Raw genomic sequence first — 23509 nt, 5'->3', positions numbered from 1 at the left:
GGAGACTCTTCGGAGTATTTTCGACTTAGTACAGTTTTTCAAGGCAAATATGGGGTTATTTATACATATTTTTGGGCTTTCTGGGCTACTTTTTTGTTTTTTTGCGCTTTTTGTGGTGCTCTTTACACTTTTTGTGGAAAGTTTTTGCGCTTTTTGTGGTGCTCTCTAAACTTTTTGTGGAAAGTAGACAAATTGTGGATAAACTTTTTATGGAAAATAGACAAATTATGGTTTTTGTAATTTTGGTGCAATTTTTAGGGGGATTTGAGTATTTAGCGAATATTTAATGCAATAATATATATGTGAGAAAGGATCTAATGAAGCTGTCTGTCATACGTCAGAATTTGATTTTCCCCCTGTAAGTAACAATTGTCACAGCCGAATTTCACAGGACCATTTAACAGTAAAATTGCGCAGATCTGCTTCACAGCTACTCAATATAACTATCTGAATAACGTATTCTTGAGAGCAGCAGAGTCAGTCGGGAACATAAGACACGATAGTTTAAACTATAATTTATTTGCAAAAGTACACAGCTAAATGAATTACATGCCAACCCAAGTGGCTAACATCAGAAATAGGAAGCGATGCTTTTTTATTCAAGAGGGAAATGCTGGCCAAGGCCAAAAAAAAAAGAAAGGAAGCAATGTTTTTTATTCAAGAGGGAATGCTGGCCAAAGGCAACAAAAAAAAAAAAAACTTATGCAGGAGGAAAGCCAGCCAAAATCAACAAAGGTCTTGAAACTGACAGGACAATCTTTAAAGCTTGCTCCCATCATGAGAGCTTCTCGCTGGACGATTCCTGAACGTAGAAAGATGCCATCATCCAGCTTCCTTTATCAGGACGGGTGAATTTGAACAGGAGCTATGGCCGATGCAGGATCCTGAACGTATAAGCCTGAAGCATCTTTGTGGTTTCCCTTGCGTGTTCTTTTAACTTCCATCGGGACCGGAGAAGATTGCTCAACAAGCTCCTCCTGAGCTCGGCAGGCTCCTCAGAAGTAGTAGTACCTGAAACAAAAGTATCAAATTAAATTTGTTGAAATCGAAGCTCAGATTGTAAGTGTTATTGTGAGTATGTTGAGAGGGTGTACTGGTTACCTAACCAGAATGCATGTATATGGCAGTAAATTGTAATGACAGCATACTTAAGTCTAGCTCACTAGATTGTAGTTGTGGTCCTTGTGGAGGCGGTATCCTCTTACCACTCCTACCACCTAGGTGCCACGAAGGGAATTTTAGCCAGTGATATATTTTAACTAGCATTTGAAGAATGTCAAACCAGTAAAGAAACCAGTAAAGACAAGTGAACATTGAATCCAAATATGGTTACACGTATGTATTATACACAAGCCCCTTCGTTGATCAGGTTTATGTACAGGAATAAAGGAATCATTAAAGTAATTGATCTTATCCTCTAACCACCATCTACAACCAAAACACCTTAAAGACTTACTTGAACAGAGTCACACATTTACTTCCCCTAACGACTGTTCTCACAGCCATCCTGCCAGCACTCCTTACCCTCTAAATACCATACACCACCAAAAACTTACAATCTCAAGCTTCCTCCATCTCCACCGAAATCGACCACATTCCCATTACTAACACCACCGACGGGAATGGAAAAACGCTAACAAACACCACAACTATCGAGAACACTAACAAATCTAACTCTAAACCTCAAGCTTCCTCTATCTCAACTGAAATACATACACTCATTACCAACACCACCGACAGGGAATGGAAAAACCACTAACAAAAATTACTACCAATAACAGGAACACGTCTAGCTCCTGAAACACCTTGCTCTTAACTACGCCACCTCCGAAGGCCACAAAGATAATTAACCTGGTTTTCCATACCCTGACAACTCATAAATCTAACTTTAAAAAAAAAACCACTTAAACTACATCACCAATAACTAGACTTCCTTAAGTCACTCACCACTCCAACCAAACCCTTTAATCTTTTTCTCAAAACACAGCCCCACTCTTGAAAGCACCCACCACTCCAAATAAGCCCTTTAATCTTACCTCAAACACGGTCAAACTTCCTTAACCCACCTATCACTCCAGCAACTTGACCTTCCACTCACCTCGAACACCAACACCCTCAAACACCGAAACTACCACACCTAGAGTCTCAAAATTAAGTGCAGAGTAGAATGTCCTTGTCTGAACACACTTCTTCAGAGAAATAACGCCTCCCTAGGTTTTCTTCTTCCGACTTCACCTCTCTTCTACACCTCTCCCCACTTCCTCCTCCCCCTCTCATCCCCTCCTGCTCGTTGGAACAGTTTGTTAACTCCCAATAGTAAGCCTTGTTCAATAAGAAGCTAATGTTTCTTGTGTTAGTGTTAAGACAGAGAATCCCTGAGCGATTTATAACATCAAATACATTAGCTTATGTAAGAGAGAGAGAGAGAGAGAGAGAGAGAGAGAGAGAGAATGGCTGCTGTTTCGTTCGGTGGTTCATGAGATTAAGAAGCAGTGATGCACGTCTAGAGAGAGAGAGAGAGAGAGAGAGAGAGAGAGAGAGAGAGAGAGAGAATGGCTGCTGTTTCGTTCGGTGGTTCATGAGATTAAGAAGCAGTGATGCACGTCTGCTCTCTTAAGGAAGCTATATTATTGCAATTCGGAGTGAAAAAGATAAACTACCTGCCAAATTACATGATATTTTGATAACAAACAATTATGATATTTGGACTTGCGCGTCAAGGAATTTGTAGGAAGATACAAGGAAAAGATGAGAGGAAAAATACTGCACAAAAACCTGTATCATTTAACGTAACAAAAGAACTACTGTTTTCAAAGTGTAAATGAGTGATCTAAAATGTTTGTTATGGTAAGCATAAAACATGACATTGCTTATAATTTACTCGTGTTTGTAGTGAGGTGCACTCAGAAAGACATATGGTGGAGCAATGTACACTGACCCAACACATTAGAGATAGATACTAGTTCACCCATATGGAACAGAAATTTTCAGATCAGTTTACTCTAGATAGATATGACCTGCAGAACAGTGCATTGTATTCTGAGTGCGTATTACTGAGTGCAAGCGTAAAGGAAATTTAACTTTTTGGACTACGTTGTTATTTCAATTGCATATTGGATTTATGAACTCCTGTGGTCAATAAAACTATCTACCTATCTATGTGTGTGTGTGTGTGTGTGTGTGTGTGTGTGTGTGTGTGTGTGTGTGTTTAACTATTCTGCGTAAAACTCATATTTTGTCAACATAAATTCCACTGTATGACGGCAAGGAGCGTCATAAATTACTCAACAACAAGTCAACAACACTATGTAAGTATTGGCCATCGTAAAGGAAACTGAAGGACGTGAATCACTCGTTACTGCACAAATCACTCAACTGGATGACACTGTGCTGAGATCATTATTGAAATTCTCGTTATTGTACGGATAAATAGATTAACAAATAAAAAAAAAAAAAATCCTATCTTTTGTTTTCGCTTTAAAAAATAGAGTTCTAGAATACATTTATTTTTTTCTACGATATTCAAAGCTCTTTATCAACTGAGGAAAGCTACCACACCATATCACAGTTCCCATACAAGCACCACACACTAACAAACCAGAAACCCAACACTGACTGAGAAAACAACAACACTCATTACGAGCCCTCAACCTGGGATAGCTCATCTGTCAACATTCATCGCTGGAAAGATAATTACTCGGCGCACCTTGCTGTCTGGAGGTGGGGCTGACTCCCTCCCGCGGGCGATGAATAGCGGGCCGCGGGGAGCCCGATCACACCCACACCACCTTCGCCCCATCGCTACTTCATGATTAACCTTGGGCTGGTCGATCTTCTGCTGGTACTATTTTGTTGATTACGTCAGCTTTAGGCGAGACTGGTGCTGTTTGCTGTAAAGAGAAGTTGTTACATGATTTAAAGAAGGTATATTCAATTTATTAGTGGTTTATATTGAAAATGTGACACTTCCCAATCTCTTCAGTGTCATGAGGTGTTTTCATATTTATTCCGCTTATTATATGGTGATTTTATACAGCCCCAGAAACTTATGCGAGGATTAAAATAGTGAAGACTCTAGCTATTAATTTTTTGACCTCCATAGACCCTTCCTAATGTCAATAAAATCGTCTAATCATGCCCAAAACTCATGGTAGAAATGCGTCCCAGTAGCGAATGGCTTAATAACACCGAGTTCAAAATAAGTATTCCCAAGACCCAGTGCCCTTCTCCTTCCCCTTAGTAACTCGTCTATAGCTTTAAACGTGTTCTCAACTTCACTCATAAAAATGCAACAAGGATGGGAAGTAAAATGCTGCCTACTTTTTTTCTTTCACAACATAATTTTTCCTCAACGACGCATTTTCTCATTGAAGTATCACTATTTTTCACATCAGCGTACACGGAATCCTAATCGGTCCCCGCTTGTATCATTCCCCTAAGTGGTATCCTTCTATTGTAACTTACGCAAATCTAGAGAATTATAATGCACACTTTACTTTTCCTTGTCAGTTCTGTGTTGACAAGCGGACGATAAACATTACTAATTATCTTTTTCCTGTACTTTTTCTACATAACTATCTTTCGTAATTCGGATTGTTTAATTTACTACACCAAACTCTTTATTAGAACTCAAACTGCTAACCATCTGCACGTACCCCAAGGAAAAACACAAAGTAGTCTACTATGCAATTCAGAGGCCGTGAGGCATCATTTTTCGTATACAACTTCCAAACAAACAGTTGAATCAGAAGGATATTTTGGCACAGCTTCTTTTACCCTTTCCCGCAATTTTTGACACTATCGTGCATTGCCGAAGTGTTTGATTAAGGCGTTTACCCTTGTCATTTAAGGTTGAAGCCCACATTAGCTAAATCAGCGGAGCAGTGAATCAAACAAGGGAATTATGAAGAAGCTGTGACGTCCACTCATCCACTACCTCCACACTCCTGTCTGCCCCAACCCTCTCCCCATCCCACCACCACTCCCACACACACACACACACACACACACACACTCTCTCTCTCTCTCTCTCTCTCTCTGGACAAAATAATGATATAAACAAACAAGAGCTCAGCGCAGTTTTTATTTTAATTTTTGCCACTATCCACGAATATGTCTTCTTCATCATCACTATCATTATTAAGGTTGATGATGTACGGGATCCACGCCTTCGTGAATGATGTCTGTTGACCTGTCCCGCGTGTCATCCTCGAAAGCGCGTGATCACCTAACCCTCTAACCGCTCCCCCCGACATCTCAGCAGCGGCAGAGAGTTTAGCTTCTTCAAGCCTGGGCTGCAGGTCTGCCCGTGTGGAACGATGCAACGTTTCATACATCCCCACACCTGTTCGTCCTCTGAAATGCATAGTAGGTAGCTGTAATGTGCGATATATGATGCAAGTATGTCACACGGTCTAGATTATAAAGAGAACAATCTTTTCCCTGTTCAATGGCTAGGCAAGGCATGGCAAAGGGAGGGAGGCTCCTCTTCTCGGTAATGTAGTTACTGCCGGGGGAAAGAACACCGCAGGAAGTTAGTGTTGAGGGAAATACGTGACGGTCGGCTGTGAGTAAAGTTTTCCGGTTGATAATTACATTATTCACGCTCTGGTGATAAGATACCTTCGTTTTCTTCTTCTTTTTAATTCTTTTTTCTTCTTCCTCTCTATTGATTTTCATTTACATTTGCTATTTTTCTCTTTCTCTTTTCTTTTTTATCGTCTTCGTCTATTCTTCAACCACACATTTTCTTTTCTTGCCTTTCTTTTTGTTTCTTCCTTCTTTTCTTATTTTTGTCTTTCTTTCCTGTTCTTTCTTCTTTTCCTTCTTACGTTCCTTGTATTGTCCTTTTCCTGTGTGTATGCGTTTCCTGTGCGTGTGCTTGTGCGTGGGCTTGTGCGTGTGCGTGTGCGTATGTGGATGCCAGCTCGCCTACCTGCCCTCTCCGTACCCCGTCCCTGCCCCATCCCTGCCCCTAAACCCCACCCCATTCCCCAGAGTCCCAACAGTCTCGGGTGGTCTTCCCAGTGGTCACAACCCGCCGCCTAATTAGTTGACAGCGGTGGAGGCTAACGAGGGCGGGTGGCCACGGACGCGGAGGTGTCACTTGTACAATACTAATGATAATATGCAGAATGATTATTGCACGGTGACGGCCACTTTGTGTGTTGGGAACTGTCGTGCGGCTCCTGTATCGGCCCGCCTCCAGTCAGTCCCCGCCGACAGACACAAGCATGAGTCTGTCGCCATTATGAGGCATGATGGGCATCGCATTACTCGTGTGCAGAGAGAGAGAGAGAGAGAGAGAGAGAGAGAGAGAGAGAGAGAGAGAGAGAGAGAGAGAGAGAGAGAGAGAGAGAGAGAGAGAGAGAGAGAGAGAGACGAATAAATAAATAGATTGATGGATGGATAGATAGATAGATAGATAAACAGAGAAATAGACAGACGGATAGATGGAAAACTAGATAGATAGATATAGATAGATAGATAGAGAGATAGATAGACAGACAAACATACAGACAGACAGACAGATAGACGTAGATCCCCCGCCATGTATATTTTCAGTATGTATGTACTAGAATCTGATTAAACCTTATATCATTATTATCAACCTTATTATTATTATCAACCTTATCATTATTAGTATTATTAGATTAAATAATAGAGAATTAGGCAAACGAAAGAGCCAGAGACAAAGAATATGCGATAAAAACCCATAACATTAAAACACCGGTAGTAAAAATAAAGAAAAAGAAAAGAAAAAAAAAAAACACTTATAGAAACAAATTGAACTCGGGTTTGGAAATTTGTCAATTGAATCACACACACACACACACACACACACACACACACACACACACACAACAACAAAAAAACCTTAACGAAGTGTTGGTGTGGCTGTTGTCCAATCAGTTTACACACGCGGCTCGGGGGCTGTCTGGTTTACACACACACACACACACACACACACACACACACACACACACACACACACACTGCTATACTTTTTACAATGCACAGCTAAATCTCGGAAACGCACACATACACACACCCACCCACACATACACACCCACACACACACACACACACACACACACACACACACACACACACACACACACACACACACACACACACACACACACACACACACACACACACACACACACACACACACACACACACACACACACTGCTGTCTCTGTTTATCTCAATTATCAAAGGTAAATATAACAGGATTAAGGATTTTGCGCTGTGAAGCCATGATTTATTTTTTAATTTTGTCGAAATAAATACATGCATATTCTCTTTTCTTTCTCGCCCACCTTTTTTTTTTCTACATTATATTATTTATTGTTACTGCTATAGTTTACTTATCTTGCAAGAATAATGAATGACTCGTATTTTTCCTTTCATCCTTGTACGAATTTCTTAAAAGGTATTCTTATTCTCTAAGTTACATGCATTAATCTTAAGTTTTCCGTATAGACAATATTTCACCTTTCTAATTTATTGTATTTTGACATATGAAAAAGCTGTACCCAATATCATTCCAACTGCTTACCACTATTACAATATTCTTCCAGCACTTTAACTTTCTCCCATTCATTTTAATATGACTTTAATACAAATTTCTTCCATAAGTTTCATATTAACTTTGTAACTTTACCTTGTCTTCTCACGCCCTTATTTTCTTGTTACGTAGCTGCCCAACTTTTCCTCTCAGCATTATCTCCTTATGTAACACCCACAGAGAGCGGCGCGACCTCTTTTAGCCAGGCTCACCTCAGAATAAAGTGGTAATTAACTCTCTACGCGTCTGAAATTTGCGCCGTCAGGAGGAAGCCTTCATAGTAATTCTTCGCAGTGACACAAGGGATCGTTCAAGTTAATGACTTCCTAATCACTCGCCTCCCTCAACGTCCTCTTACTTGCCCCACTCACGACTACAGGGAGTTGGGATCTTTGCCCTCTGCCTTGCCTCTAGACTCGTTCTTTTTCTGTGTCTTCCTCGCTTGTTGTACGTGAGCAGTGTTTAGTGTTGTCTTTATTGAAGTAGTTGTTGTTAATCTGTGTTGTCTGTATATTCTTTGTCTTCCTTGCGTGTTTTTGTAGGTAAGAAGTGTTTAGTGTTGTTTTTAAGTTGTTATCAATCTGTCTTGTCTCTATGCTCTTCCTGGTCTTCCTTGCGTGTTTCTGTAGGTAAGAGGTGGTTAGTGTTGTTGATGATGGTGGTGTCGTTATTGAGGGATGGATGGATGGATTTAAGATTAAGCACCGCTCGTTGTTGAGAGTGGTGGTGGTGGTGGTGGAGGTAATGGTAATTCAAGTCAAGGTATGTATGTTTACGTTGAAGAAAGGCATGGTAGTAGAAGACAAAGAATGAACGAATAAGGGAGGCAAGGTAAGTTGGTTGTGATCTCTAACTCACTTGTTCTCTTCGTTACCTCTCTCACTCGTTCATTCTTCGTCTTCTTCCTCGTATGTTATCACAGGTAAGGAGAATCTAATGTTGTCAAGGGAGTGGCAATGGTATATTGAAAAAAAAATGCATGTTTTAAGAATGATTAAGGTTTGGCGTAGCAGTGTTTCGTTTTAAGGCTTCGAAGAGAACAAATGAAGCATGAATATTAATTACTGAGTACAGTAACCTCACCTAACATAACCCCTTCAGTACCATGACACGTTTTCATATTCATTCTGCTTACCATATGGTGATTTTATACAGCTTCAGAAACTTTCGTGGGGATTAAATTAGTGAAGACTTTGGCTAGTAATCTTCTGACCTCCATAGAACCTTCCTAATGCAAATAAAATCGTGTACTCACACCTAAAACTCAGTGTAAAAATGCGCCCCATTACTGAAGGGGTTAACACTCACTGATGACAATTCACTTAAACATCTAAACATGAGACAACCAACATTGGAAAATTAAACATCAATAAACGAAACCAGTAACAAACCACCACCACTACCACCACCACCACCAACAACAACAACAACTATACAACTACAACTACTATTACCTAGGCAGAGGAGCAACTTACGGGCGAGCAAACCAACACATGAATAAGCCAGACAATATTGTAATACATGTGGTTGGGAGGGGAGGGAGGGATGGCGGGCGAGGCGGCTCAGTGAATGCCCTAACCCACGTCTCATGAGTCTTGCCTGACGTTTCATGAAGCACAAGTCGGGGGGGAAGTGAACCTTTAATCAACGCTGTATACTATGCCATGGTAATCTTCTCCCTTACTTTCTTCCTGCCTAGCATCTTGTTTACACGCTCTAACAGATTTTGGTGGCAAGAATATACTAGTGTTGTGTTTACCAGTTTATTTTTTGTTTCAAGACTCACTCAGACTCATAATGTACCGTGCTTTGATGCCAGGTTCTAATTTTTTTTTTTTTCTTTTAAATATGACGCTCTCCGTCTTAGCATCTTGTGTGCATGCCCTACTGATGTCAATGGCAAGAATATAGTAGTGTTGTCATTACCTGCTTCTATTTTCGCTTTTAAGAACTGAAACTCATAATATACTGTCTTCTGATGCTGTTATAATTTTCTACATTAAATTCATGTATATTATTTGCACATACCACCTTCTCTGTTAATACATGACATAAATTTCCTTGGTATATTAGGAAAACTGTATTTAAGGTATAAGAAAACTTGATAACCTTCTCTCTCTCTCTCTCTCTCTCTCTCTCTCTCTCTCTCTCTCTGACCAACCATTCTTTTCATTTTCCTTCCTCTGCTTGGCTACACCTCCGCTAAAACGTCCATTAGGCCGCACCTCCGTACATGAAGCTGTCTCGGTGTTTAATTTCGTGCGTGTTGCGGATATGTAGCAAACCCACGTGAGGGACTGAGGGGGAGGAAACTCACGAGGGAGAGAGGGAGTCGTGCTATAGCTGTGATGGAGGCGTAATGAAGAGGAGAGAGTTCATAGGGGAGAGAAGTAGGAGAGATGGGTGAGGGATGCATGAATGGTCTGAGCGAGAGACAGGAGTGATAGTGGAAGTAATGGGTGGTTGTTAGAGCGAGTAGTGTTAGGGATGATGGGCGAGGGGGTGTGGGGAATGGTAATGATGAGCAGCGAAGGTGATGAGGATCGGAGAATGCGTCTGAAGGGAGAAAGAGAGAAGGAAGAGTTAGCCCGTATTTAGAAACACTACTCTTTCTCACCACGACTATTTTCAAAGGCCACATATATGCTTTGCCGTGTTCTCAAGAGTGTTTCTTATATAAGTAGTGCAGAAATCTTGTTAATCTGTCACTAGCACCAAAAGAACAGCCTAAAAAAAAAAAAAAACACTTATAACTTCAATTAGAGCCTTTTGAATATTGCGAAGGTAACGCGCAGAGAAAATTTCAGAAAACGGTGATAGGTATGGCGGCAGAGGTGGTGGTGGAGGGAAGATGGATAAGCGGGATGGAAGGAAGGAGGCGAGAGGGAGTAGGAGAGGGGCAGACTGATGAGTGTTGGTGCTGTGTGTCGACCACCTGATGAAAGACTAATTACCTCCTTAAGTTAGCTGGAAAACGGAAAGTGTGTGTGTATGTATGTGTGTATGTGTATGTGTGTGTGTATGTGTGTGTGTAGGTGGTGGTTAGTGCGTCTACAGCTTGATAGAGAGACGCGCCGCCTTCTTCCCTCATGCTGGTGGAGGTAGAACGGGCCAAGAAACGTCATTAGGTTTAACACGATGACTAAACTGGCTTTGATCCCACAACACAACGGAAAGACCTCGCCCCATCGACCTCCACAAGTTCACAAGTCTGAGGTTTCCCATGCGAGACACTATGACAAAACTGCTCAAGTGTTCGTTTAGGGATTTTCTAGTTTTTGTCTCTGTCTCTGTCTAGCTGTCTCTGTCTCTGTCTCGCTGTTTGTCTCTCTCTCTGTCTCTGTTTCTGTCTAGCTGTCTATGTTTCTGTCTCGCTGTTTCTGTCTGTCTAGTTGTCTCTGTCTCGCTGTCTCTGTCTCTGTCTCGCTGTTTCTGTCTCTGTCTCTGTTTCACACTACAAATAATAACAAATACTACTACTACGATTTTAGTTCTTATTTATATCTCGTATTTCATTTCAATCCAATAAATAACTTATTCTCTAAACATTCAAGCCCAATTTTATGAAGAGAAGTTTCCTTTTTGCTAACGTCATTCTGGAATATAATGGAAAGTTATTTAGCAAAGACTCCCGTGAAAAAAAAATAAAATAAAAGCGAGCGTAATTAAACTGAATCCTTACTTAATTAACAAACCACTTGGTCCACCCACCGGTTCGCTGAATAAGAGAAAAAAAAGAAAGAAAAGAAAATACTACAACAGAGGTTTGTATTTCCCAGTTAATGCGTTGCTTCTTGGGTTTAAGCTTTCACGTGGTAATGCTTTCAGGTGATGCTCAGACGGGACTCCAAAAGACAGGTGTTGTGAGCCTTACATTTGTGACTGGGATAAGATCACTGTAGGCGGTGGGCTGTGTTTGGTTCCTGCCTTGGATCTTTGCACGATAACACCTAAACACCGGTCTTCTTACCTTCTTTGTATTTTCCTTCCTCTGCTTCTCTGAGATCATGGAGCGAAGAGAGAGAGAGAGAGAGAGAGAGAGAGAGAGAGAGAGAGAGAGAGAGAGAGAGAGAGAGAGAGAGAGAGAGAGAGAGAGAGAGAGAGAGAGAGAGAGAGAGAGAGAGAGAGAGAGAGAGAGAGAGAGAGAGAATCATGTATGCTCTTTATATTTCACACACTGGTTTTTAACAGATATTCCTGCGTAAATTAATATGACAGGCATTTACTGGATAGTATTTTAATCTTATGTGACGCTTATGTGATGTTCATTTTCTTTTAAGCCCTTCAGTACCATGACGCGTTTCCATATTCACTCTGCTTACTATTTGGTGATTTTATACAACCTCAGAAACTTAAGTGGGGATTAAAATAGTGAAGACTGTGGCCATTAATCTTCTGACCTCCATAGACCCTTTCTCATGTTAATAAATTCGTCTAATCACACCCAAAACTCATGATAAAAATGCGTCCCAGTACTGAACGGGTTAAACTCACGGAAATTGAAGTATTTCCCTAACAGGATAATAATAATAATACCAATCTTCCCTACAACAGACTATATTTGTATTCTCTCTATTACTGAAGAACTGGCTTACTCATTACACTTAGGAGTCACAACAGCGGCGTCATGTGGCACTGAGGAACCAAGAGGAAAGAGAAGGAAATATAAGCGATACTGAGGAGAGAATGAGCAGCTGAATACACACACGCACGTTTTCTCCCCGCAAAAGAACGTTTCACTCTTTGTTTATATTCTCTTTGCTGGTCGTTGTACACGTTAAACATTAATAGATTGCCTACATTTAGACGCTAGGACAATGAGACTAAAGCTCGTATTCTCAAACACTTCAGCGCTTCACCTGTACTAATTCAAAAGGCTTAATTTGAATTTACACGAGGTTTTTAAGGTGTTTTTTTTTTTACGGTTCCAGAGGCAGAATGGCAATATTTCTACATTATTAACAGGAAAAACACTCTTGGAAACCCCGCTAATCATCTCTGTGACCCTTGAAAAATAGTCGTGGTGAGAGAGCAAAGCATGAGTGACGGGCATGAGTGACGCTAGGGAGCTGAGAGAGAAATAAGAGTTGCTGGTCTGGATAAGTAGTCGCCAAGTGTCTGTACTTCAAGAGGTGGAGGAATGCAAGAGAAACGTAAACGGGGACCTTGAGGTGACCATATGCTCTCTTCAAAGGAGCGGTCTTGGGTAACAGAGGGAAGGGAAGCCGCCTGTTCCAACATTGTAAAACTGAAGATTAACTAGGGAGCGGACGCTAAATATGATTGATTACATCTTCTAAAAGGTTGTGTAATTTTCTAGTTCATCATGTGGGAGTAATGTGATACATCCCGGAGATCATCAATAGTGGTTATTTTTAGGAGTATTAAGTGTTCGGGAGGAAATTCAATCACTCATACTAACATTGTGTGTGTGTGTGTGTGTGTGTGTGAGCTGGTACGTTGTCTCATAGGTACCAAAACAGTATGCTCAACACGTTCTAACATGAACTACCCATAACTGGCGGTTCAAAATTGAAATACAACGTTGAAGATTCATGAAAGAACTCTCTCTCTCTCTCTCTCTCTCTCTCTCAGAATCCACCAGTTGAGAGAGAGAGAGAGAGAGAGAGAGAGAGAGAGAGAGAGAGAGAGAGAGAGAGAGAGAGAGAGAGAGAGAGAGAGAGAGAGAGAGAGAGAGAGAGAGAGAGAGAGAGAGATCTTGAAGCAGTTCCTCACACTAATGGAACCTCAAGAAAAACCTACTATGAATTCACGTCTTGTTCTTTGTTGAGCCTCCGTAAGAATGACCGCCAATGTGTCTTTTTTATACCCTCTTCTATTACTTATTCCTATTCAGACGCTCAAAACTCAGCTTCATTCATTTGCAGGAGAGTGATGATTGAGTGAGAGAATGGACGGAACTTGAGATGTATACTGGCGGTGTGGGACTGCGGGCGACCAAGAACTGTCTGCCGTGCTGTGTAAAGCTGAGTCAGGCTGGTGCGGGGGCGGATGCTGTTCATCATCGAATCGCGCTCCCGCCTCACCCGCCTACCACTGCCGACGCTGCCTCATTTCATAGTCTGGTGTCGGATGTCAAATGAAGGGTCCCCCTCCCCATCCTAGAGCTGTCACCACGCGAACAGCAAACACCGGACGCCGCCAAAATATTAATCTAGGCCAGCAGTCAAATAAACATACACACACGCATACACGCATACACACGCAGACCCGCACGCACACACACACACACACACACACACACACACACACACACACACACACACACACACACACACACACACACACACACACACACACACACACACACACACACACACACACATATGCATACAGCAACGCACACGACGGAAGGATATGATGAATAAGTCACTTCATAGCGATATACAATAAAGAATACTGGGAATGTTTTCTTCATCAGTGGAAAAATCATCGACATTCGAAAATATGCTAAACATTTTCTAACGTTTCTATTTTTTTATAACAATCACACGCTGAAAGGAGACAATTATTCTCCCTGAGGCAGAGAAACGATAAATTCAACCCGTATGATTTTTTTTTTTTTATACCATGTGGGCTTTTCACGGGAATTTATGGGCTAAAGGGGATACTTATTAAGGGTACCTCCTATTTCAAAGCCCACCCGTTAGGAAACCGTGGCCCCGAGTGAGGAAGCCCAACCTGCACTCAGACCGTAGACATGATTCGAACCCGTGCGCTTGGAGACCCTTAGATCCCAAAGCACGCACGGATCCACTGTACCACCTTGCTTTTCAATTCTTATATGTACTCTTAATCTCTCCAGTACCATGACACGTTTTCATATTCATTCTGCATACTACGTACATATATGGTGATTTTATACAGCTTCAGAAATAAAGTAGTGAAGACTTTGGGCATTAATCTTTTAACTTCTATAAACCCTTCCTAATGTAAATAAAATTGTCTAATCATGCCTAAAACTCAAGGTAAAAATGCGTTTCAGTACTGAAGGGATCAATTAAAGTTACATTTATGTAATATCTATCACAACAATAAAGTCATGCAACCAAGGAGGGCAAATCTTTAGGAGGATGATAAAGACTTCACAACGACTCCAGTTATAGTGAAGCCAGGCAGCGCCACTAACAGTAATACATATTTGAGATTCAAGCGAAACCTTCCCCCTTTAATTCTGCCTCAGACGAGTCTAATGCAGGTAAGTCTTTGCTCACTCTGTATAGGCGAATCATACCTATCATTACTTCTTTACCTAAAATACAAATTACAGACAAGCAAATCACCAGGTATAATAATGTTGACTGTAGCAGCTTGGTTCCCTTCATTGCTGAGTCTACTGTAGTTGCCAATCAGTTTTTTCTACCTCTGCTTACCTAAATCACATATATCATTACTTCTTTACCTAAAATACAAATTACAGACAAGCAAATCACCAGGTATAATAATGTTGACTGTAGCAGCGTGGTTCTCTTTCTTGGTGAGTCGACAAGTATATGGAATGAAGCAACAGTCAATGAAAAAGACGCAAGTTTACGATTAACACCAGTACGGGGGAAGTCGAAGCTCGCTAGTTGGGTGAACGTCAGCTGATGGTGTTCCTGGAAATTTGTGGTGGCGCTCAGGAATTCTAGTCACACTTCACTAGGGTTTGCTAATGTTACCACAACAAGCAAGGAATATACGTGTGTGTGTGTGTGTGTGTGTGTGTGTGTGTGTGTGTGTGTGTGTGTGTGTGTGTGTGTGTGTGTGTGTGTGTGTGTGTGTGTGTGTGTGTGTGTGTGTATTTAGAGCTGAGAAACCTACACCTCTGTCTATTCGTTCTGTGGTGTCTTGTTCCCTGTCAGCTGCTTGGATGATTGGAAGGAAATATGGTGTTTTTTTATGCATACGGTCCTCGCTGCATGCAATCCTCACATTCCTCTCTCGTTTTCCTCCCCACCTGCCCCTTGTACATATGAGGAGCGAAATGGAGCTTTTTATAGCTGGCCACTTGCTTGGAGACACATGAGGTGCACAAAAAAAGTGTTACAATGGCGGTGCTTGTCATAACTCTCGGAATAATTGGCATATTAAGCAAAATTTTGAGGGCATTCATTCCAATTAAGCTACAACAATATATTCCAGTTAAATCGTGTCCCTTACTCTTGCAATGATAGAAAAAAAAGAGTATGCTGGAATATTTAAACCTTCCATTCTATTGACGCAACAAAAACATGGGAAAAAAAGGTGGCTTGTCAAGAATACTTCCTTTCTTTTTTCCTCTTAATTTATATCAGCTAAAATAGACTCGCGCCAGTACCAGCCTTAGGTGATTGAGGGACGGTTCTGCCACAAGTGATTGTGTGGTGGGGACTTGCGGGCCACAACTGAGCAGGGCACGTGAAAGCACCAGGTGGACTGACACACACTGCCGAGTCCTGATCATCTCCACCATTCACCAAGCCATCTCTCGAACACAGTAAGTCTAAGGACACAGGCACATGGAGTAGGATGCTTGGCGAGTTATTACTATTGTCAGAGTAATTAAGCAAGTAATCTCCTCATTAACCCCTTGAGTATCATGACGCGTTTCCATATTAATTCTGCTTACTATTTGGTGATTTTAAACAGCTTCAGAAATTTATGTAGGGGATTAGAATAGTGAACACTCAGGCCATCAATCTTCTGATCTCCATAGACCCTTCCTAATGTCAATAAAATGGTCTAATCGTAAACAATTCTCAAGGTAAAAATATATCCCTGTATTGAAGTGGTTAACCTCTTGAGTACCATGACGCGTATCCATATTAATTCTGTTTACTATTTGGTGATTTTATTCAGCTTGAGAAACTTAAGTGGGGGATTAGAATAGTGAAGACTCTGGCCATCAATCTTCTGCCCTCCATAGACCCTTCCTAAAGTAAATAAACTGGTCTAACAGTCCAATCTCATGATAAAAATGTGTTCCAGTATTGAAGGGGTTAATTTTAATGTGCCTGACTTCCCTATCTTCTTAGTTCTATTGCGATACGTAGCGGGTATGTACAGTGATGTTACACTCTTCTTTTTATTATTATTTTTCATGTTAGATTTGATACGCTGAACTTTTCTCTATCATTTTGAGGTATAGTTTATTTATTCACCTTTATTCTACTATAGGTATGAATGATGTGCAACTTACAATAGTGAACATGATTTTAAACGCCTCCATCAACCACTATGCGAACAAATGAACAATATCTAACGTAATTCACTTCTTCTCCTTTAACGAAATGGACTTAGCTGAGCCTAACGAGTAAACTTATTAAACTGAACATGATTTAGTAAACTTGAAATAATCCTGCACCCCTTTTTATTAAATCTTATGCTGAGAAATTAGCAATACTCAACGTAATTTGCCTCATCTACTCACTGACAGGGATTTAATCGAGCACAGCGAATAGGCTTACTCCTGTGTAATTAAAGGGTGATTTTTTCGTTCGTTCAAAGATGCCGCGGTGCAAGGAGGCCGGGAAGCTTGATACCATTAAGTCATTACTGCCTTAACCATTACCTCCAACACGTTCAGCTTTCCCCTTCACTTTTATAAGCTACCGAAAAACATCATCATTGTACTCGTATTTCAGTTTCTACACGTTTTAGAAGCAGTAAAATGAGCCGGTGATCTTGATGAATGTTGACAGTACTAAGATAAAGGTTTCATTTTAATATTGATAAGCAGAAGTAGACTAGACTGCCTGGAAAAATAAGTACGGAGAGAATATTATCCTTTCAAAATCTTACGGAATAATAGTTTTTCGTGGTATAAACGGATGAAGTCGATTGAGTCATATAGCTTTACATATTGCAAACAGTACTGAGACAAGACTTAGGTATTCAGAAACGCTTTGCTCTCTCACCACGACTATTTTCCAGGGCCACAGAGATGATTAGCGAGATTTTCAAGAGAATTTCTCCAATTACTAATGTAGAAATTTTGTCACTATGCCCCTAGAACCGTAAAACTCCTTAAAAACTCGTGTCCCTACATTTCAAAACAGTCTTTTTAAATAGTGGAGGTGAAGTGCAGAAGTGTTTGAGAATACGAGCCATAATGTTAATGCACAATTAGACTAGACTGTCTGCAAACAAATGGAAAGAAAAGAAAAAAAAAATCATCCCAGGTTTTTAAAATCTTGCATGTTTAAATAGAGAAAATAGTAAGAATAAGAATTACAACATCAACTACAACAAAGATGAGGAAGAGGAGGAGGAGGAGGAAAAGGCGGGAATGTATGAGCAGAAAGAGACCACAAAAGAGAAAAAGAAAGAGAAGAGAAAAAGAATACTAAAATGGGAAAGGAAAAGATGAGAAAGACGATCAAGAAGAAAAGAAAAAGGGAAAAGAAACGAATAAGATGAGGAAGACAAATAAATAAATAAATAAATAAATATAGGAAAGAGATGAAGATAGTGGTGAGACAAGGAAAGAAAATAGATTAAACTGATACACGAGAAAGGAGAGGGAGATGATGAGGGATGATGAGAAGGAGAGAGAAAGATGGAGAATGAGGTGTGGAAAGGTTTGGAAGAAGATACGCATTGGAAACTCGTAGAAAGAGAGGGCGAAGAGGGCATTGTGTGTAAGAGAATAGGAGGGGGAAGAAGAAACCATGATTAAAGGAGAGAATAAATGGCGGAGAAGCTGCGGAGAAGAAAGAGAAAGAGAGAGACACGAATAATAATGGAGAAACTATATCGAGAGAGAGAGAGAGAGAGAGAGAGAGAGAGAGAGAGAGAGAGAGAGAGAGAGAGAGAGAGAGAGAGAGAGAGAGAGAGAGAGAGAGAGAGAGAGAGAGAGAGAGAGAGAGAGAGAGAGAGAGGGAGAGTGATGAGAAGGTGAGAGAGAGAGAGAGACTGAATGATGATGAGATGAGAGAGAGAGAGAGAGAGAGAGAGAGAGAGAGAGAGAGAGAGAGAGAGAGAGAGAGAGAGAGAGAGAGAGAGAGAGAGAGAGAGAGAGAGAGAGAGAGAGAGAGAGAGAGAGAGAGAGAGAGAGAGAGAGAGAGAGAGAGAGAGAGAGAGAGAGAGAGAGAGAGAGAGAGAGAGAGAGAGAGAGATACACTTAGAAAGATAAGAAAAAATAGGGTAGAAAGGTATGTAGCTTTGAGAGGCGGATATACTATAGTACAAAGGCATATTTTACGCAGGGCTTACTGATACGTGTAAGGCTTTTAGACTTCTTGCAGCTTCCTGTGTTTTCTTGTGATGTTAAAGGTAAAGCTTGGTATTTGATAGAAATGTAATATTGTTTGGAGAAGCGACGTACCTTAGAGAATAGAGGAAAGGTAATGTTCCCTTGAGTAAGTAAAAAATGAAAAAAAAAGAGAAGTATAAAGAGGAATAGGTAAAAAAAATGAAGTGTTGTTATAAAGGAACGGATGAGTAAGTAGAAGAATAGGTAGAATATGGTAGAAAGTTGGTAAATTGTGTTGTTTGGAGGTGGGTAAGAAAAGATGCCAAAAGAGAGGTAGATAAGTAGGTACCAAGTGGATATGTAGCCTCGCTGGGAGAAGAGAGAGAGGGACTGGTGGGTAGATAGATGCGTTGGAGGAACAGGTGGCCGGGTCGGAGAGAGGGGGCGGGCAGCAGAGGTAGGTGTTGTTGTCTGGAGTTGGGCAAGAAAAGGCGGAAAAAAAGAGGAAGGTAAGAAGGGCGGGAAGGAAGGAGTGAAGGATAGGGAGCAAGGGTGTGGAGGTCCCTGGTGACGTGGTGTGGAGGCGCGCCAGAGTCAACAAGCGGCGGTGTCATCACACACACCCACAAACAAACGCGGAGGAACCATGGGCTTTACGACATTAATTAAGGGTTCTTGGACTCCCCGTCATGATTAAGGTCCATGCCAGACAATGTTGTCGCGGCGTGAGGCAGACGATGCCTTGGACTTCATACCTCCACGCCTCAAAGATCCTGAATTAATGAACACATTTTTCCCCTCGTGATTGGATTTAGGCATATTCTTCATTAATTGTATTAGGTATTCCCAGACACCACCTCCTGCTTATTGCACTGGATGTGTGGTTTATCAAAATCAATTTCGACCATAACTAGTGTTCAGAGGTGTTTAGTTAAGACGTTTAATAAGGCAGCGGGAGACGTGCCAGTAAGAAACCTGCTTTAACAAGATTTCTAGCTGGCCAAACAAGCATTTCAATAATCCTTGAACCAATCGGCGAGGCCCCCGGTTTGTGACATCACAGGCACTGCCGCTGATTGGGCGAGATCGAGTGACGTGGCATTCCCTCCGACCAATAGGTGGGCGGAAGGTTTGTACATAAAGGTTGGTGCGCGAGGTCGCTTTTGACTTGGTTTACTCCATCACTTGTAGCCGAACGCGAGTTACCAGCTCCTCAGACCCCTCGGCACTGAGCAACAGGCGAGACCGCGCGCCACATCCTCCCTCGCTACCAACGCAACAGGCACTCTTCGCCCCAATCCCAACCCACGTGAGTACCATCTCCAGCTCCTCTCACATCGCGCGACTCTGCTTCTCTCGTATTCATTCCAGGGTAGCATCTTTTCTCTTAACTCCATCATGCAAACGCATATTGGACTTCATTTGTTTTTCCATGTATTCTTCAAACGCGTGTCGGTCTCGAGGAATACTTAGCGTTTCTTTGCCTCCTCTCACATCGCACGACTCTGTTTCTCTTATGTTCATTCCAGGGTAGCGTCTTTTCTCTCAACTCCATCATGCAAAGACCTCTTGGACTTAATTTATTTTCCCTTACATTTCTCAAACGCGTGTCGGTCTCGAAGAATATTTAGCGTTTCTCTACCTCCTCTCACATCCCACGACTTTATTTCTCTTATGTTCATTCTCTTCTCTTAATTCCATCATGCAAACGCCTCTTGGACTTCATCTTTTTGTTTCCCTTGCATTCTTCAAACGTGTGTCGGTCTCGAAAAATATTTAGTACTTCTCTATCTCCACTCACATCGAGCGACTGTTTCTCTTAAGTTCATTCCAGAATAACGTCTTTTCTCTTAACTCTATCATGCAAACGCTTATTGGACTTCATCATCTTGTTTTCCATGTATTCTTCAAACGTGTGTCAGTCTCGAAGAATACCTATAGTGTCTCTAACTCCGTCTGTATCTTCTGTCACTGATCCTGCGGTGTTCATTCCATGCTTAAAATTATTTCCTCTGACTCTATCATACAAACACTTCACGAACTTCCATTTTCCTTGTATATTCTTCAAACGCGTCAGTCTTCAAGGATACCTGCCAATACGTAACTGAGAATAGAGTAACGGATGGCATTTGTGTAGATCGTAACGTTACGGAATTGCAGCGGTTGGGAGGAGCGTGAGAAGCTAAGGTGTGGCTGGAGCGAGAACTTGAGGGAATGATAGCTAGCGTGGGTGTGGCAAGTGGCAGGGGAGGTGGGTGTTGCATTGACTGGGACTGCAGATGAGAGTGAGTCCTGAACTTGAGACTTGAGGAAATTTTTAAGGGGGCAGTGCATTAGGTGAAGTGTTGCGTGGGTGTTGCTGAATGGTTAGGGAGCTTGGAGTGAGTAATGAGTTGAAGCTTCTGTATTAAACCAAGCGATGAAACCTTAAAGACTGAGGACTAATGAGGAGTTTTGAGAGACAGACTGAGGCAATGAAGGAGACTGGAGGATAAAGACTGGGGAGATTTTAGACGAAATAAACTTATGATATAGATTTTTTGGCGTCATAGACTGAGAGTTAAAAATCTTAGGCTAAAGAGACTAAGATTGTTAAAAATTCTACACAAGACAGACTGAGACTAATGAGGATTCTGGATGAGACAGATTGAAGATGCAGATTTAAGCCAAGACAGACTGAAAATGTGAGATATAAAAATGGAACAGACTGAGGGCGTAACGAAGCTTGGATGAAATAGAATAAGGAAGTAAAAAATGCTTGTAGGGAAAACTGAACGTGTGAAACAACTGAAGAAAAGACAGATTAAATGTGAAGAAGAAAAAAAATGACTGAAACCGAAAGACAGAAGACTAAGAGTGTGAAGAAGTCTGGAAGAAGAGTTGAAGCCTAAGGAAGCACTGGAGGAGTTTGGATAAAGGCTGAGACCTGAGAGGAAGGGATTAAGGCTTGGTGAAGACTTGAGGTGGAGATATAGACGCAAGGTGGTGAAAGATGAGGAGGGAACTGAATGCAGACTTCGACAGATGGGTGGGGCTAGATGTGTGGGAGTCTGGGTGGCAGAGAGACGAGATATTGCTTCACTTCACGAGAGAGAGCCACATCGTTTACTTGGAATTTAATCAAACACATGATGAAGAGTCGAAGCGAATTCTGACATTTTAACGGAGCTTTAGAAGTCTTACAATTTGACGTTATAATGAAAGGAATGAGAGGTGAGTGTGAGGAGTTCATGCTGTCATCAGTGGTGCTTTATAAGATAAGAACTAACCTCTGAATTAATAAAAGAGAGAGGTATTAATTTTTCGGATAGTGGGAGTCGTTGAGAGGCAATTTTCACAGTAACACGAGCAACCTCAAGTACTTTATATTACATCACTTTAACTGAAGACAGCTCTCCCAGAATTCACAAATGAGATGAGCCACATGCAAAGAAAGAAGCTATCAATTTCTCGGGTAGTGGGAGTCGCTGAGAGAGAATTTTCACAGAAACACGAGTAAGTACTTAATATTACCGTCACCTTAACTGAAGACTCCTCTCCCAGAATCCACAAATTGAGACAAACCTACGAATTTCTGACCCGTGGAATTAGCTGAGAGGCAGAACATTTTCAGCTAAATTAAAAGTTAATGAAGCTAATTCTTACTTACGTGGAGGTGGCATTTTTACTAATTAAATATGTCTTCACGAGAGCACCTGAGGACAGTGATATTAGCCAGGCCATAGAAAACGAGAGACAGCCATGAGTGAATCCTGTCCACTGTCTGTCTGAAAACGTGCGGCTGTACTGACTCATTCCTCACCTCTCTAGCGCTCTTGATGGTTGCCTGTATCGTTAGTGCTAAACCTCCGGAGCCCCTGTTAGCTAACTGGCCCGTAATGGAGATACGTTTTGCATGCCTTGTCCTTTCGAGCGGTGCTGGGACAATGGGAAGTAGTTTAGGGTTATTCTTTCACTGTTTTTGGTGGTGGATATACTGTTTGTGTTCAGTGAATGGTGCGAGCATTGATTTATGTGTGCGTATGTGTGTAAAGGTACAAAATGAAGAAAGATACGTTAAAAGTAGTTGCAGAGAGAGAGAGAGAGAGAGAGAGAGAGAGAGAGAGAGATCAGACGAAATGAAAGAAAATTGACAGTCAACTCTCAGATTTTGGAGATAACTTTATATTTCTTTACTCCATTCAGGTCAAGGAAAAGCGGAAAAAAGCAATGGAAGATGGACTATTGCAAAATGCGATAAAGGTTTGCAAGTTCCCTGAAGCTACACAAGTCTTTTGCTGGCTTTGATCTTTTCCTCACGAGTTTACCAGATGCATTAAACTTACTGGTATCTCTAACACTACGACAATAAAAAAGTAGTGTGTTTTATACGTAAATATTTGAATGCTAGTAATAATACGATACTTTTTACTACATACGAGTAGATTCTAATGATTCTACGAGTAAAAAAAACCTTAACCAAGACAGCATCTCTATCATTAAGACAATACTGTAGCAGTGTGCTTTATAGTTAAATATTTGAATAATGCCAGTAATAATACACTTTCTGTCACATTTGAATAGATTTAAACGATTCCACGGAGCAAACAAACATAATTAGACACTTGTTACCACATTTGAAAGACTTTGAACGATTCTATGGAGAAAAAAAAAACATAACTAGACATATTTTACCACATTTGAAAGACTTTAAACGATTCTATGGAGGAAAAAACATAATGATAGGCAATAAAACATTCAAACTTCTTCACAACTTACTT

General features: G+C 41.1%; 1 protein-coding gene and 1 long non-coding RNA gene across 3 annotated transcripts in view; one reads left to right on the top strand and one right to left on the bottom strand.

The window, feature by feature from the left end:
- Positions 1 to 503: 503 nt before the first annotated feature.
- LOC123504340 lies at positions 504 to 2249 on the bottom strand. The gene is made up of 2 exons (XR_006674822.1): positions 2067 to 2249; positions 504 to 1011 (listed from the first exon to the last, which is right to left on the bottom strand). It is a non-coding gene; the product is annotated as an uncharacterized LOC123504340 (long non-coding RNA).
- Positions 2250 to 19915: 17666 nt separating this feature from the next.
- LOC123504338 (myosuppressin-like) overlaps positions 19916 to 23509 on the top strand; it is a 51645-nt gene continuing 48051 nt past the window's right edge. For both annotated transcript variants that reach the window (XM_045254794.1, XM_045254793.1), the window contains exon 1: positions 19916 to 20058. The gene's annotated coding sequence lies outside the window, so the exon portion shown is untranslated. The remainder of the gene's footprint in view (positions 20059 to 23509) is intronic.

This window comes from Portunus trituberculatus, chromosome 15 (genome assembly GCF_017591435.1).
Source record: "Portunus trituberculatus isolate SZX2019 chromosome 15, ASM1759143v1, whole genome shotgun sequence".
Taxonomy (NCBI): Eukaryota; Metazoa; Arthropoda; class Malacostraca; order Decapoda; family Portunidae; genus Portunus; species Portunus trituberculatus.
This window is presented reverse-complemented; position numbering and strand designations above follow the sequence as displayed.